Genomic DNA, 5,980 nt, shown 5'->3' on the forward strand with positions numbered 1-5,980 from the left:
AAACAAAATCATCTCCTTGGTCTCCTGTTTTTATGCTCTACATCTATGAATCAAACTGTGGCACGTTCTACTGTGTCAAACAAGACTGTGAGATCTTTGTCAGTACTGTGGTGTAATAGTGACCATGTAACACTAGATGGCAATCAAGAGCTACAGTTGAATGGGTCCTTGTTTAAACATATGAGAGATGTTGATGCGATAGATAGATAGATAGATAGATAGATAGATAGATAGATAGATAGATAGATAGATAGATAGATAGATAGATAGATAGATAGATATGACCTAAAGTATGTTGACTAATGGCTTTAAGAGATTAGAAACCCTCAGATATTAAATAATGGATTATACAATCATTTATATTTACAGTATTACCAAATACAAAGGATAAATACCAGCCAGGGGGATTGGTCACAACCTGGCAACCCAAAAGCTGTTCTTATTGATGGCTTATAATAGATCTATGGTATAACTGACCTGCAAAACATTAGTACATAACTCATTAGCCATAAATAACACTGTTTTGAGACCTTCTATAAAGGGAAACGTATCACATGATTTCAGAACCTGGATGCAGGGATTTGCTCCCATTCAGCCACCAGAGCATTACTGTGGTCTGCCACTGACAATTAGCAAAAAGACTTGGCTCACAGTCTGTGTTCCAGTTCATCCCAGAGGTCCCGGATTGTCGGTTGTAGTCAAGGCTCTGTGCAGGCCAGTCAGCACTCTGTTGGTCCACAATATCATTGTATGCTGTAACGTTAAGATATGATTTAATTGAAACTGAGGGGCCTAACTATGACAAACACCCTCAGGCAAAGGTACACAAAAACATGTGGCCAGGATTATGTAAATTAAGCCAAGGGAACTCTCTACTAGCACGTATACATCAGCAAAAAGTTGATTTATTCATTGCTATTCCCTCACAGATTTTATTTAACAACCTCTTTAACAACCATTGGCGGGGCATTTCCATGCCACATGCTCAACCCTAGGTCAGCCAATTTGTTAAGTGTTGTGAGGCCGGGATTTTAGTTGAAAGGGTGATACAAATAGGAATTGATTGGCTCATTAATAAAAGTCAGATGATGGTGACAGCACCGAAGGCTTATTTACTCTCTGCAGTACCTGGGGAATTGCAGACATCTTGACCATCCAAAGAACAGACCAGAGGGCAACTACCAACAGAGGCATGCATACAAAACTGAGTCCATACAACAATGAATAGTATATGTGTTATATAGCCAGAATGGAAATTGTGTGTTTATGACACCTAAGACAGACCCAGGGTTTTGCTGTGAATCATGTCTGTAACGAATTATAACGATTTTAAATGTTTCCACCAGTTTGCTGGAGCCCATCTGCTCGGGACATTAATTCAAAGATGTGAGATTTGTGTTTAAACGGCGTCATTAGGTAGAGGTAGGACATTGACCCTTTAGTGATGAATGATAAGACCCAACAATCAATGAAACCATTAGTGACTAGAGAGGCCAAAAACAGATGGACTGTATGCATTTTGGTAATGGTATGCGTGCTGACATGTTCCACCAGTCAGTGCACTGACAGGAATGCAATAAAATGTCTCTCATCCAGGAACCTCATTGTCCACATTTGCAGTTTATTTTCATTTCTTCACATGAACAAGCAACGCTGATATCCTCTGAATTGAATGTACTTTCAAATGTATGAAGAAATGAGCTAACACACTCTTTCTTTAAACGAGCTCAGGTCAAATGAAAGCCTTAATTTGCTTTAGATGACTTTCTACATTTACAGCTGAGAGGAACAAATGACTCTGGTGTCCTTGGCATCAGCTGTGTTTGTGTATAGGTCCAGTCTGGTGGTCTCCATGTAAACATTTTATTTATGTATGGTGTTGGTTAACATCAGCAAAATTCTATCAATGTCCACCAAGGGCAGACAACAGGTGACCTTCCTTTCTCTCTGCCTAACACACACACACACACACACACACACACACACACACACACACACACACACACACACACACTCACACACACACACACACACACACACACACACACACACACACACACACACACACATAAAGACACACATGGCCATAATGGTGATGGGGGTGGAGATTAACAGTTGTGTAAATAATATTGGTGAACATATATCACAATTTAGATTAATTGCACATTGGCTACATGTCAGGCACAGGCTTTGCAGAACGACAAGGGCAATCTGTATTACTTTAATGTTTCACGATTGCAATTGGTTCTGCAATTCATTGTCGTTCTGAACCCAGTGGAAAAAGCGTGGATCCTGCATCATGATATAAATGTGTAAAAGCATCAGTGTGAACGAATGAAAAAACACAATCATAAAATGCATGTAATATGATGGAAAGAGGAGCCTTGAGCTGAGATAATGTATGTGAGGTAAGACATACATACAGTACATACATGTCACATACAGTAACATGATTCTCATCATGTGTAGAGCTTTAGCATGGATGTGATATGATTTATGTGACCATTTCTTTCAAAATGACAATATTTCAGTTCTGGGTCAACCGTAACAAACAAACAAACAAACAAACATATAAAACACAGAGAATCCAGATGTTACTTCCTGTAGGAAAATGATACCTCAGACAATACTGAACTGAGTGCATACAGCTTATCATTAATCATCAGACAATTACTGGATTGGATTGATCTTTATTCCCTCAAGGCTTTTGCCTAGCAAGTCTAGTGATCCATTCATCAGATTGGAGGGAGCAATTTTATCAGTGTATATAACCTGACTTGACTAATTAGCTTGATAAACTAGTTATTAGACAGCACAGTCACATGCATGTAATTAGGGAAGTGTCATTTCTCTTCACAACAGTAGCTATTAACATGATGGGGAGATGCATGATCAGTTTTTACTGAATTTATTTACTAAGTTATGTGCAGTTATTACATTATCAGTTTCACACTGTCCATATTCAGATTGTATGTGATTGAAACAGGTTAAAGCTACACTACCAAAGCTACACTGCAATTAAATAAGCACTAGCAACCACTAATCCATGTGCTGCCCCCCTTGATTTATATTTCTAAAACAAACAAACAAACAAACAAACAAACAAACAAACAAACAAACAAACAAGAAACTGAAAGCAAATTCTCTGTTATAACGTAGTGATTTTAATAGTGTCCTATCAGGATATGCTTTAGTCCAGGTGATAAAAATGTTTGTTACAATTCACATTTGGTGTAAATGGGCATCAAGGTCCTTTGTTCATTTGGGTTTGTTAAGATAAGATAAGATAAGATAAGATAAGATAAGATAAGATAAGATAAGATAAACTGTATTGATCCCAAGCCAGGGAAATTAAGCTGTTGTAGCCAGCAAAAGTACAAAACGAGCAGTAGCATAGAAGGATCAAGGATACTGGATTAAAAAAAAGATGTGTGCATTATGTAGAGATTTCAAAAGAATGTCACCATTATGAAAAACTATCAATGCCATATATTGACTTGCACTTGAGAAATACTTTTTCATAAAAAAGAACATTGAATTTCATGAGTCTATACATACATTATGCAAAGATTATAAAAAATACTGTTCCACATATGGATAATAAATACAGTGTTTGTACTATTGCACAGATGAAAGAAATCTAGAAGCCAGGATGTGTTAAAATTTGTTAAGGCAATATCCCCTGACAATTTTGGGAAGGTCATTATGACCTGATACCTATACAATAACAGGATATTTAACTGGCAATAAAATGATACCTAAGAGTACATGTCCCACCACATGTTCCTGTCATGGGTAAATAACAGGAAAGTATTGGGTCATGGTAATCTGCAATAACAACACCATGAGCATCATCCTAAAATAAGTAGATGTCGGCCACGTCAACACAGAATTCCTATGTGGGTGTTTGCATGTCTACAAATGTATATAAGCAAATGTAAGACAAGATATAACGGGACTTTGCTGCTGAACATCAGCAAAACCTCCTCAGTGGTGTCCAGAGGGCAGTCCAGGACAGAGCCAGCTCTCCTGACCAGTTTAAGTCTTTTTCTGTCCCTCTTAGAGCTCCCTCAGCCCCAGCAGACCACTGCAGATGCCACCACAGTCATAAAAAGTTTTTAACAGTGTCCTACATACTCCAAAGGACCTCAGTCTTCTTAGCAGATTGACACAACTTTGGCCCCTCCTGTAAAGGACATCTGTGTTGTTTGTCCAGTCCAGTTTGTGGTTAAGGTGGACACCCAAGTATTTGTACTTGTTCATATTGTCAATGTCCAATCCCCAGATGTTCACCGGTGTAGTCTGTGGCACCTTCCTGTGGAAGTCTGTCAGCATCTCCTTTGTCTTGCTGGCATTTATGTGCAGGTGTTTAAGTCCACAGTAGTTGACAAATTTGGTGATGACCTCCCTGTATTCCAGATCATTCCCCTGCGATACCTGTGCAATGATGGCTGTGTCATTGGAGAACCTCTGGACGTGAATGTGGTTGAAGTCCGATGTGTAGAGGGTGAAGAGGAAAGGGAAGTTTAAAAGAAAAATAAAGAATTTGAAGAAAAAAAATCTAAAGTCAAGATGGTGCACAAAATAAATAATTCAAAACAAGAAAGATTAAAGGGAAATTTGTAGATTTTCTGAAGTCAAGCTGAATAAGTCAGTGAGACAGCTTTTAGTTGGCGTCCATCAACAAAGTGAGTGTTAACACACACTGCTTCAAGCACCACTCCCTCTCAAAGGAAGATCTTCGCTGTGATCATGATATCCTATAATTTATAGAATTTAGGATGTGTTCATCAGAGATTAGAGCACATTGTGACACCGGGCCTGTCTCTTTGTCTCCACTCTCCAACCTTCTCTCTGCCTCTGTACTTATTATGAAACTCCAGATCATGTCATTCCCCACCTGTCCACCAGAGGTCCTCACATTTTCCCACAATTTGCCAGTCACCTGATCCACCACCAGTACTTGACACTATTCTATTCTACACGATATTCCGATAGGCGTATACAGTACATATAGACCAAATATTTGGGTTAGAAAAGGAGTAACCCAGGGGTCATATTCGGGTTTTTAAAAACCGGAATATAGGCATATTCCGTTTTTTCAAAAGGGTTATTGGTGTTTACATGGCAGTGCGCAACCGGGTTATTGCTGATATTCCGGTTATGAAAGGTTTACTTGAATGCATGTAAACGTAGTGACAGTCTGCATTTGGGTTCCCCTCCTGTTGCTCATACCCAAACTGTGAAATACCAGTTTAATATAAAGAAACTGTGAACTGTGCTTTGGCCAACTGGGGGCAGCAGAGCGAGCTGCAAAAACAACACTGACATACCATCACCTTTTATAAAGTTGATACATTCTAGCTTTGCAACACTGACATTCATTTGGATTTCTGTTTCAGTTGAGATGACAGTCTAGTCTAATGTTCACTCTCCTTTAAACTCTGTCTTGGTCTCCACCAACATTTAGCTGCTAAATGCTCCACTATGATCACCAGCTTCTTGCTAACTTTGTCTGCTGTTTGGTGCTGTGCAGCTATAGCATACAGTGGGTTTATCAAAGATTTCTTACAGCTGCCTGCTGCTGGAAATGACACAAGTGAGAATGGTTAGAGCTGTAAAACCAAAACAGTGAGTTAACAGATGCTTTAAGGTTTAATAGAGTTGAAGCGAACTGTAAAGTTGGCCAATAATAGTCTGTGGGTTAGCCAGTATGAGCCCTCCTTTCACATTACAATTACAATTAGTCATTTGGCAGACACTTTGCGATGTACATATGAATTCACACACCGATGGCACAGCATGGGTGGCAGTTTTGCCCAAGGATACTTTGGCATATGGACTGCCGAGGCCAGGGATCAAACCACCGACCTCCTAAACAATGGACGACCGCTCTACCTCCTGAGCCACAGCCGCCCCATTACACAGAGGCATCTTACCCATATGGAAATACTTATTAGGGCAGTTGTAAATGATGATG

The sequence above is a fragment of the Chaetodon trifascialis genome, chromosome 8, assembly GCF_039877785.1.
Source record: "Chaetodon trifascialis isolate fChaTrf1 chromosome 8, fChaTrf1.hap1, whole genome shotgun sequence".
Classification (NCBI taxonomy): domain Eukaryota; kingdom Metazoa; phylum Chordata; class Actinopteri; order Chaetodontiformes; family Chaetodontidae; genus Chaetodon; species Chaetodon trifascialis.